A 12,744-nucleotide genomic window follows, 5' to 3' on the forward strand; every position below is an offset into this window, starting at 1 on the left:
GTTCATCACCACCCCCTTTTCTGAATCATTTTTGTCCACCATAAGCGTGGAAGGGTATACTCAGATGTGAGTCCCTAGCTCATTGCACCATCAGGATTCAAGCAAGCCGGGCTGAAGACGGCTGAAATGCCAGAAACCTGTCCCCGGTAGCTTGTTTCCTTCCCAGTATAAGAATTGGCTTGGTAGTTTGGTCTGCCCTGTTCCCATGATGCACTGGGCCAGGGTCAGACTAATTTGCATATAGCCAAGTTCTGAGCTGGGATGGTACAGTGAGCTAAAAAACGGTGATGGATCAAGCCCTGATCTTTGGACTGGGTAAGAGTGGTCTGCTTAATTCAGACACTCTGTTCATCACCATCCCCATTTCTGAATCCTTTTTGTCCACCATAAGCGTGGAAGGGTATACTCAGATGTGAGTCCCTAGCTCATTGCACCATCAGGATTCAAGCAAGCCGGGCCGAAGACGGCTGAAATGCCAGAAACCGGTCCCGGTAGCTTGTTTCCTTCCCAGTATAAGAATTGGCTTGGTAGTTTGGTCTGCCCTGTTCCCATGATGCACTGGGCCAGGGTCAGACTAATTTGCATATAGCCAAGTTTTGAGCTGGGATGGTGCAGTGAGCTAAAAAACGGTGATGGATCAAGCCCTGATCTTTGGACTGGGTAAGAGTGGTCTGCTTAATTCAGACACTCTGTTCATCACCACCCCCTTTTCTGAATCATTTTTGTCCACCATAAGCGTGGAAGGGTCTACTCAGATGTGAGTCCCTAGCTCATTGCACCATCAGGATTCAAGCAAGCCAGGCCGAAGACGGCTGAAATGCCAGAAACCGGTCCCCGGTAGCTTGTTTCCTTCCCAGTATAAGAATTGGCTTGGTAGTTTGGTCTGCCCTGTTCCCATGATGCACAGGGCCAGGGTCAGACTAATTTGCATATAGTCAAGTTCTGAGCTGGGATGGTGCAGTGAGCTAAAAAACGGTGATGGATCAAGCCCTGATCTTTGGACTGGGTAAGAGTGGTCTGCTTAATTCAGACACTCTGTTCATCACCACCCCCTTTTCTGAATCACTTTCTAAAAGTGGCATTTTTAAAATAGTAAAGTTAAACCCCCTTTACCAGTAAAGAGGAATTATCATTACCATTCCAAAGATATAAAACATAACACAGCTACTATTTTCTAATTAGGAATTAGAGCTTGAAAGTGTATTAATGATTTCCCAATATGAACATATGAAAGGAGTAGGCCTCACAGTTTTTCACAACCAGGATATGGAAAACTTGAAAGTAAATGCCCTACCTTTACCTTATACAGCACCCTGGGCAATGAGCCTACTTTGGGATGACACGTGTAATAAAAGGGGTGTTCAAGGCTTGGCAAAGTGGTTTAAATGCCAAATCGAACTTGCAGTAAAACTGCACACAGAGGTTCTGCAGTGGCAGGCCTGAGACACTTTTGAAGAGAGCTACTTGCATGGATGGCATAATCAGTGCTGCAGACCCAGTAGTATCATTTAATTTGCAGGCCCTGGATATATGGTGTACAAACCTACAATGAACTTACAAGTAAACTTAATATGCCAGTTGTGTATAAACAAATGTTACCATGTTTACGGGACAAGCACATGCACTTAAGAACTGGTCAGCAGTCTACGTTTTTTAAATGGTATTTGTTAACAATGTGTAGCCTTTGTTTTTTAAGTATATTTCTAGGGTTTTTAAAATGTTATTTCCTAACTGTACCCTGTAAACTTTGAGAGTGAGTGTGTGAGTGAGTGTATGACTATCTCAGTGGATGTGTGAGTGAGTGTATGAATGAGTGTCACAATAGGTCTGTGCGTGGGTGTGCTAGGTGTATATCGTTGAAGAATATGGTGGAAGCTGCAAGGCCACCATGTTCCCAGCTGGTTTCCCGCCTTCATGCAAGCCAGTATTGCTCCTGCATGCTCCCTACTAAATATGCGCTCCCCGCATGTGGGAGCAATCCTTCCATCTGTTTCCCTGCCTGCTTGACAGCTCACACTTGCTGGGAGCACAGTTAGTGTTTGATCTTGCTTGGTGGGAACTGTCACAGCTCCCGCCAAGCAAAAGCAAACAGCTATCTCCCGAGGGTGGGAACCTCAGGAGATAGAAGATGCCGGCTCTGGGGGTGGTGGTAAATGGCTCCAGAAAAGGGGCCCATATCCCCTCTTCTTTATTATACACTTTTTGAGCGCAGGGATGTTGTGGTCCCCGGGGCTGTATATAGTCCAGGAGGCAAACCACATGCCCCCCATTCTTTAATATATATTTGGCCCCCAGGAGGTGGAGGTCCTTGGTGCCTTAGGTATCCACAATGCCCTTCAATAATATTTATTTACCCCAGGGAGGTGAGGATCCCTGCAGCATATGTCAGCCCCAGGAGGGAGGTCAGGTGGCCCTCCTTGTTTCATTTTAATTAAAGCCCGGGTAAGGTGACGGAAGTCAGTGCTGCTCCATCCTCAATTTCAATAAATCAGGGGGTGTCTGGGGCTCATCAGAGCCTCAAGGTGGCACCCCCAGTGCGCACCCCCTTTATTTATTAAATGTATGTGAATGCCCCTGGGATCTGGCACAACTGGGGCTTTTCTGACAACAAGCTTGGGAGCCCACACCTATTTTTTTAAACTGTTCGCCACAAATTTTGGAATATATTGCAATCTTTGCTGCCAAAAAAGCTTTTTAGCCCTTGTGGGGTCCCTCAGGCACCCAAACACCAAGGCTAGGTGTTCAGGCTGTTCCTACCCTGCCCTCTTCTCTTTTTTAAGTTGTTGCTTATGTTTTGGCCAATACCCACTCACAGACCCACTGAGAGGCTCATGAACCCATCTGAGCACTCACACAGATAGTAAAAATCCCACTCATAAATACATTCTCATAGCCACTCATAGACCTACTCAGAACTCATTTACCAACTTAGAGACCCACACAGACACTTTCATATCCACTAACAAACCCATTCATTGACTCATGAACCCACACAGAAACCCATGGAGAGAATCATTCATCCACTCACATCCCCACTCAGAGACTCACTCACTGACCCACTGAGATACTAATGTACCCACTCACAGACCTACTCAGAGACTCATGTACCCACTCATAGACCCACAGAGAAAGACACCCAGCTATTCACAGACCCAATAGGACACTCACACACCCACTAACAGACCCACTTAGACAATCACACACCCACTCACAGACCAAGTCAGATATTCACATGCCTGCTTAGAGTCCCACTCAGAGGCTCATGCACCCACTCACAAACCTACTCAGACACTCATGCACCTACACATGGACCCACTCAGATACTTACTCACCCAATCGTAGACCTTTTCTGACTCATCCACCCACTTGCAGATCTACTCAGTCACTCATGCACCCACTCAAAGACCCACTCAGACAGTCATGTTCACATTCACAGACCCAATCAGAGACTCATGCACCCATTCATATACCCACAGACTGACCAACTCACAGACCCACTCAGAGACACATACACATTTAAAGACCCACTGAGAGATTCACAAACCTACTCAGAGATCAGCTCAGACACTACCATACCCCTCAGAGACCCAGTTAGATACCCACACACACACTCAAAGACTCTAGCACCCACTCATAAATTTACACAGACACTCCCACACCAATTCACAGACACACTTTCTTACCCAATCACAGACCCACTCAGAGACTCATGTACCTACTCAGAGACACACACAGACACTGTCATAGTCACCCACTCAGAAAACTATTCACAGACTCAAGCATCCCCTCACATACCCACTCAAAAACTCATGTACTCACTCACAGACCAACTCACATACTCACACACATACTCACACACACACTTAAAGACTCACACACCTACTTAGAGACCTACACTGACATTCTTACACCCACCCACAGACAATATCAGTCTAATGCACCCAGTCAGAGGTACAGAATAACTTATAAAGCTGTTAATTTTAAATATGCTTGTGCCTATTGAATGTATGCTTCTCTTTTGCATATTCGCAACATATTTGAGAATTTATAAAAACAAAAAATAAAAAAGTATTTAAAAGTGAATGAACAAGTGTTTGATAAAAAGGGTGATTCTGCGAAGAGCCTTTGTGTTTATTGTGTATAGATGATAACTAGGGCTGAGCGTAGTTTACGTAGCGCCACTACGCACACTACGCAGAATTTTTGAAAAAATGTGTGGAAAACGTGGGCACGTCTGGAGGGTCCCTGTGCCCGGGACAGGGGTCCCTCATGCCTGGGCAGACTCCCTGGCCTGGTTGGGTTGGGAAGCAGGGACCGGCCCCAGGGCCTGGGTTTGGGAGCCCCCTTCCCGAGGCCTGCCAAGAGTCCATCTGCCCGGGACAAGGGTCCTTGGTGCAGAACCCCAGAGACTTGCAAGGCTCCCAGGCAGTCCTTCCCTGGGCGGCTGGTCCCCAGGAGTGCTTCCAGGGCTCCCCATGCCTGAGGCCCAGCTTAGGGTTTTGGAGCCCCCCGAGCCCTGCAGACCCCAGAACCCTGCAGCCCCGGAGCCCTACACGGGCAGACGGGAGCCCTCCCCTGAAGGCTCGGGTGGGCAGCTGGGAGTCCTTTCAGTCCCGGCCATCTGGTCGCACCTTTCCCCAAGGGAGGATGGCTTTCCCACCCTGGGTTCCGTCCTTGGTCCTATCGCATGGCAGGGTGCCCGGGATGGTGTCCTGCCCTGTGCCTCTGGGCCTGGGAGCCCCGGCTGGGTACAGGGACCTGGCCGGGCCCTGGGTTGGGTGCTGCGGCCCTGTCCCCTAGCCTGCTGCACTGCTAAAGGCCCAGGACAGGGTTCCGTTGTGCCTGGGGAGCCTCCCCTTGCTTGGCTGGGTTCAGGAGTGCCATACAGGGCCCCTGAGGGCCCCAGGGAGGGTGGCCTCCCCACCCCGGGCTTCGTCTTTGGTCCTGCCCCGTGGCAGGGTGCCCAGGATGGTGTCCGGCAGGCCTGGGGAGGCTTCCCCTGTGCCTCTGGGCCTGGGAGCCCTGGCTTGGTCCAGGGGCCCGGCTGGCCCGGGGCTGGGCCCTCTCCCCCAGCCTGCTGCACTGCCAAAGGCCTAGGATGGTGTTCCATTGCGCCCGGGGAGCCTCCACTTGCTTGGCTAGAGGGCCCCAGGAAGTGTTGCCTCCCCACCCCGGGCTCCGTCCTTGGTCCTGCAGCGTAGCAGGGTGCCCGGGATGGTGTCCGGCAGGCCCGGGGAGGCTTCCCCTGTGCCTCTCGGCCTGGGAGCTTCGGCTGGGTCCAGGTGCCCGGCCAGGCCTCGGGTTGAATGCTGCGGCCCTAGGCCACGTCCCCCGGCCTGCTGTTCCCCCAAGGTCCCTGGACAGGGGTCTATTGGTACCATGCAGGCCACCCCTGCTTGTCAAGGTGTCTGCGGGCCCCAGGTCGGAGGGCCGTCCGGGTCCCCTCGCAGCCTCCATGGCTGGGCCCCAGCTGGGCCTCCGGTCCCCCCTTCCCCGGCGCCTGCTCAATCTTTCGTTGGGGCACGGAGTGACAAGATGGCTTCCTTTTAGTGCCCGGCCATCTGGTCGCACCTTTCCCCTTGGCCATCTGGTCGCACCGATCCCCATGGCCATCCGGTCGCACAGATCCCCTCGGCCATCTGGTCATACTGATCACCTTGGCCATCTGGTTGCACACAATGCTTTCCGATGGAGTGAACAGATGGCCGGAGTTCCATGGAAGTCCTGATCAGGTGCCATTTGCCTCCCTGATCACAGCGAGGGCTCCAGGAGGTCGGGTACTTTCGTGCCATGGGTCCCCTCTGTCACCTTGTGTGCACAGATTACAAGGAAGGGGTCATTTTCCTCTGGATTACTAGGGAGAGGGTCAGTCAGAACTCCGTGAAGTCCACCGATTCTGAATCCGGGGAAGGCAACAACCGGGTCGGCCCACTGGGGCCCCCAGGGGTCCAGGTTCACACCTGCCTCTCAGCCCCTTACCGATGGTCCTTTTTAGGTTGTGTAATTTTAATTACTCGAAACCTATTACATCTGAACCAAAGTCTCTTGAACCAGCCGGATTTCCTACAATGCATGTTAACTTTTCAAGCGTGACACTTCTCCAGAGCGCGCTTGGCCTAGCACACCACATCACAGGCTTAATGCATGTTAACTTTTCAAGCGTGATGCTTCTTTAGCGCGCGCTTGGCCTCGCACACCACATCAAAGGCTTCTGCTCCCCCTCACTCACACCCTATCCCCATATGCTCCTTCCCTCCCTCCCACTTGCTGGCTCCCCAGCCCCCCCACCAGGCTCTAACCAGGTATCAAACAATGGTCTTTTAATGTATGCTTAGCAGCATTACTTCAAGCACTTTGTGTGTTTACTTTCCCCACCCTACCCTGTTTGTTAATGTCGATCGGAGAATGTTGCCAGCAAACTAATTCGCAGCTTTCCTATCGCTGCTTTTAAAATTCCCGTATTTTTCTCGCTCCTTTTACTGCTTCATTTCGCTGCCCCCTCATGTCTTCCCCTTCAAATACCTCCCCCCCAATCATTCTGTGCCAGCCGTTGACAGGAGGTGGAAAGCAGACACTTGAAACAAACACACAACTGGGCTGAGGCAACAAGGGACAGTGTTCAACATCGTGTATCAATGCCTTGCTGTCACACATGGCTTGTTGGGGTTTTATCTGCATTTCTCATATCTACATCGTATTCCCTAGCACAACAGGGGTTTCCTGAATGTGTGAGTCTTGTCATAGAACATACTTGTTTTCTTTCTCACTACAATGGTTGTATCTGTGTCTAACCTTGCTGCTCATTCCGTGTTCTCCCTTTTCCGTTCTACCATCTCCTCACCCACCATTTCTTCACCCCCTAACTCTCTCTATGCCCTTACCCCACCTAACTCTCTCTTCATGCAATCTCCCCATCTTCCTTTCACATACCTCTGCCCTTCTCCTCCGTCCCAAAGCTGAAGACCGTAAACAGGGGGGTCCTCACTCCTCACCAGGCAGAGGTCTGTAAATAAATTGCACAACAGTAGCCCCCCACACAGCCTCCTTAACCTATTTGTTTTGGTTAGAGTGCACACAGTACAGCCTTCTACCACCACCACTCTACCACTCTCTCCATCAACACTCTACCACTCTATGCACCACCACTCTATGCACCACCACCCTATCCACCACTACCCTATCCACCACTCTAGCACCCACACTCTAGCGCCCACACTCTAGCTCCCACACTCTAGCGCCCACACTCTAGCACCACCACTCTACCAGGGGCCTAAAACAGGCCCTGCAGCCCCTGGGCCCCTGCAGCCCCCGCGTTGCGGTTGGGCCCACACCCTCCAGGGGCCCCCCTCACGTCATCAAGGAGAATCACAGATTGAGATTCCTCTGGGACTAAAGCCCACGTGCGCGGCGGCCCCCTCAGTGAAAGGAAGACGTGTCTTCTGTTCCGGGATTCCCGGGGTTAACAGTGGGCGGATGGAGTTCAGGCTGGGCGAGGTGAACTCAGTATTGATTGCTCGGAAGTGCGCCATTTCTACCCCAGAACACTGCAGGATATCTGGAAGACTCGTGCAGAATTCAGAAATTTGGTAAGGAAACTTGAGAGGGCTCCTTTGCCAGGGACGCACAGGGGCCCCCTCTGAGCTAAATCAGGAGCTCTCCAGTGGAAGTACTGTGCGGAGAGGGCTCCCCTGAAGCATGGGGCCCCCGAACAGCAGGGGCTGTGTTACGCCCCTTCCCTGACTCAGTATATATATACGTTTGGACGTTTAGGGGTAGATTTTCAGCGAGTAGGCGAGATTAGTAACTATTGCTGCATGCAATGTTTTCTTTTAGCGGTATTTTAAATATTTTCTACTTTTCCTCTTTATTAATTCTCTGTGTTAAAATCAGAGATCGTATCTTCAATGGACAACCTAGTAAAAATAAAAAATAAAAAAACATAAAAAGACTGGAAGCACATCAAGTGTAGAATTTATTTCAATGTGACAAAGCAAAAGTACTGGGCTATTAGCTATTACTTTGTTTGAGCTTGACAACCACTTTAAGGTCAAGCCTACTCGTTTATCTGATCTGGACAGTTTTTGATGAAATTATGGTCTTTGCAGCAGTAGAGCTATAACGTAACAGCAAGTCTCCTCTAAAGTCCTTCTCGTGTTAACCTCATGCGCGCTAGCGGAATTCCGCTCCTGCGCTGAGATTTTTAAAAACGCACTTTACGTGACGAGCTGGGCTCGTCATCAGCGTGCGAGGAGGCTACGCCATGACGAGCCCAGCTCGTCATCAGCGTGGAAGGGTTTCTTTCACTTGAGCCAATTTGGCTGCTGCTACTTCAGAAGTTGTTTCCATTTGCTGTCTATGACACGATGCACAAGGTATTAAGACTATATTCTTGTATCTCTGAATGACTTTTTCTTTTGATTTCGTTTTGGATTTGTTTCTCGATCTGCAACACCAGATCAATTAAAGCCCTGCCATCATGTTCTGAACAGTTACATAACCTAGTTAAAAGGGGTGTTGTGCTCTGTAAACTAAGCACACAATTCTACAAGTAGGGTTTGATTATTTGATGAAATGGACCAGGGGTGTGGTCTCCCAGTCGTTACTCAGCTGGCCATTTCAAAACTAAAATTCCTGAAGACTTCTGAGTAGTGAAAACAAGTGAGGTCACTGACAGAAAGAGCGAACCCTGGTAAACACTTCTCAGCAGGGCTGGTGCTCCAGTAATGGGCAATACCAGTGCTTCTAAGCAGGACGACTGTACTGATGAGAGTACCAGCACATCTCAACAGGGGTGCTGTACCATTAATTGGCAGTACCAGCATTTCTCAGCAGCAGCAACTCTAGTACAGCACTAGCAGTCCTCCACACACAGTACGGCTACACCACGAATGGGCAGGACCAGCACTTCTGTACTAGTACTTCTCACCAGGGCTGGTGCTTCTGTAATAGACAGCACTAGCACTACTCATCAGGGGTGCTGTACCATTAATAGGCAGTACCAGCACGTTTCTGCAGCAGCAACTCTACTACAGCACTAGCAGTCCTCCACACACAGGACGGCTAAACCGCAAATGGGCAGGACCAGAACTTCTCACAAGGGCTGCTGTATATTTAACACACTGTACCAGGGGCATAGCACTGCTGCTGCTCTTTATATTATATTAAATAAATGGTCTGGGCAGGTGCTCGTGGCGTGCAGTTGGCTCCGCGACGCGTCTGCGCAGTGCGCGGTCTCGGGGGCTGGTGACCAATGAATGAACTGCCTTGCTGGCCCCTGATTGAATTTATTGCGCGCAATGCGGGGCACGCATTACTAACCATGCAGCATGCATGTGAGACTTGGGTGTGGCACATCCGATCCCAGGACCCAGCCACGGACGCTACTACACTGAGAAGGACCATCCCGTCACGACCATAATAATAATTTAAATTAATACTAGCCCCTGGCCTGCCTGACTACCTCTGAAGGGTGAGGCTGCAGCCTGCAGGCCAGGGCCAGGCCCACCCAGCCCAGCCCTCAGGTCAGGAGGTGAGACTGCATCCGAGGCTGTGAGCCATGGGTGGTGAAGTCTCAGTGGGTGCTGGGTGGGGATTTGGATGCGACGTTAATTTGGAATGATGCAGGCCATCATGGTGAGGCCCGGACAGGAATAAAAGGAAAACATAGTGTATCAGTCCAATATGGTTCTAAGCTAAAACGGTGCGATGGGTGGATAGTTGGTGAACTGAGTGTAGAGGGCAGAACCTCAGTGATGGTGCTGTTGAGTGGGCGAGTGGCATAATGTGCATAGCTAGATGCTAGGCTGGGAGTGCTCAGGGTAGTGGGACGCTTGGATAAGAAATGCAGTATGTATGAATGTAAACATCATAGTGCTGATGTTATTTATAGGCTGATGTTCTCGCCGGAATGTGGGGACCCAATAACTCCTCTCGCATGATAACGCATGGCATATCTTCTCTCTTTTTTGATACCACAGCTTCCGGGGTCCTGGCTCATCAGGGTAGTGGGGGGCGCACTAATGGGGCTCCATAGAAGGCTGGGGAATGAGCTCATGGTATAGAATTGCTGGCTGCAGCAGAGACTTGTCAGCGGCCTTCCAATTGTTTGTGCCCTTAAGGTGCAGCTGGGGGTTGAGGGCCTGGGGTATTGAGTGGGCGGGTGCAGAGGTGAGACCGGGTAATAGTTTGTTGCGTAAGGAAGAGTGATTAGAATGGAGAGTGGGGCGATACGAAGCAACAGTGAAGAGTAAGAGAACAAAGTGGGAGACACAACAGAAACAGAGAAGGAAAAGCAGAGATATAAGTAAGTGGGAGGGGAAAAGACAGACCAGTGAGAGATATCCGAAGAAAGGAAATATGGAAGGAGAGTTATGGAGACTGACAGAGAATAAGATTGAGAGGAGTGAAGTGAGGTCGGTGATGGGTGAACAAGTAGAATGAAAGGAGAAAGAGCGAAAGGAGTGACGAAGATAGAGGAAAGAAAGAAGGGGGAGAGGCAAGTGCAAGCAACTTTATTTAAAAACCCTGCAATAGCTTTGGAAGAACGTTTATTTAAAACACTGCAAGACATTTATGTAAAAAAAGAGTGGCAAGATATTGGAGAGACAGTCAATTAAGCACGCATCAATAACTTAGACACTGGAATCTCTTACATTGGATTTAATTTGATTGTGAGGGACTGGAAATGGAGGGGGTAGAGAAGAAATTGGTGAAGTCATCGTTTCTTATCTGAAAACATTCAACTTCGCTCCTAGAACACACAAACATTTAAAATTAAAGATGCACATTGTTCTCAATGCCAACAGAAGTAGCACAAACTCTACCTCTCCCTCCATCTATCTCTTTCCCCCTCTACCTCTCAGTCCCTCCCTCTACCTCTACCTCCCTCTCCCTCTACCTCTACCTCCCTCTCCCTTTCCCTCCCTATAACTCCCTCTCTCTCCCTTTACCTCCCTCTCCCTTTACCTCGCTCCCTCTCCCTCCTGTGCTCTACCTCCCTTTCCCTTTAACTCCCTCTCTCTCCCTCTACCTCTACCTCCCCCTCCCTTCCTCTAACTCTACCTTCCTCTCCCTCTCTCTCCCTCCCTTTCCCTCCTCTACCTCCCTCTCCCTCCCTCTCCTTCTACCTCCATCTACCTCTCCCTCACTGTCCTTCCCTCTAGCTCCCTCTCCCTCTAGCTCCCTCTACCTCCCTTTCCCTCCCTCTACCTCCCTCTCCCTCTCCCTCCCTCTCCTTTCCCTTCCTCTACCTGTCCCTCCCTCTCCCTCTCTCCACCTCCCTCTCCCTTCCTCTACATCTCTGTCCCTCCCTCTCAAATATCTGTCCTCTCCTCTCTCTCTCCATCCCTCTGTCCCTCCCTCTCCCTCTCTGTCTACCTCCCTCTACCTTCCTTTCCCTCCCTCTGACCCTTTCTATTGCTCTACCTCCCTCTATCTCTACCTCCCTCCCTGTCCCTCCCTCTCCATCTACCCCTCTCCCTCTCCCTCCACCTCTCTCTACCTCTACCTCCCTTACCTCCCTCTCTCTCTCTCTCTACCCCCCTCACCCTCCCTCCCTCTCCCTTCCTCTCTCTCTACCTCTCTGTCTCTATCGGTCTGTCTCTGGCCCTATCTGTCTCTGTCCCTTTCTGTCTCTTTCTGTATCTGTCTCTAGGCGTAATTGTTGAAATTCTGAATGTGCTTACATAAAGATGTGCACAAGCCATTGGGCTCAAAGGGCTTCAGCCCCAGCCCCCACCTTACCCCATTGTGTGTGGCAGCCTGTACTGAGACAGCTTCCCGGGCGTGCACCTGAGTACTTCACAGGTCTTCAATTTGCTTGTTAATGAGGCTTTGTTGTTTTTTTCACCCCTTCTTACATCCCCTGCATCTCCACTCTGCCTAGAAATGACAAGGCAAGGTCGGTGGGCCGCCAATGAAGGCCTGCCAGGCCGCTGGCGGCCCACAGGCCGTACTATGAGTACCACCCATGTCATTAGTTTATACAACTTTAAAATACTTTTCAAATGCTTTGAACTTGTATTTGCTATTTTTCAGCTAATAATTATGGCAAACCTAACCACCCAACACAGTATGGTTTACTCCCATCCAAGATGAACAACAGCAGAGGAGCACCCGTTGCCTCTGACCTTTCCCTCCCCACAAAGATCTTCTCGGATTCTCACAAGCAGGAGCGCTCACTCTCCCGCCCCCGCTCCGATGCCCAGCACTTTCACTTTCCATATTATTATCTGGATTGATACTATTTATCTGACATGGGGTTTAACTTCCTTTCTCCTTGCACCAGAGAATCTGGAAAACGAAGCAGACAGAAGCAGCAGCAACCCAGTCTACACTGCACCTGCTGCACCCTCTGCTTGAGTGGCTCCCCTCCCCGAATTGTGACACTGCCTAGGCCCAGCACATGCCAGAGGTGCAACTGTCGGTCAGGAAGGCCCCACACTCAAAATCGGTGAAACTGTGTCATCAGAGGAAAGATGTGTGAGACTGTACATGTTTTAAAGCAGAAAGCATGGACGCCACTGCTCAACAATGCCAGGTATAGTGAAAGTAACATCCGATGCCCTTTGGCCGTGTGATATCACAGAGTTGACCCGCATTCCTAGACACTGTGGCTGACCCTCAATAGCCCCTATTTGCTGCTGGTGAGCGCAGATCAGCTGTCTGTGGCAACAGTACCCTGTGGCCAGGCTATATGGCATTTGCCTCCTCACTCTCCCCATTGGCTATGTCACAGTAAGCGTT

Source organism: Lissotriton vulgaris, chromosome 7, assembly GCF_964263255.1.
Source record: "Lissotriton vulgaris chromosome 7, aLisVul1.2, whole genome shotgun sequence".
Lineage (NCBI taxonomy): Eukaryota > Metazoa > Chordata > Amphibia > Caudata > Salamandridae > Lissotriton > Lissotriton vulgaris.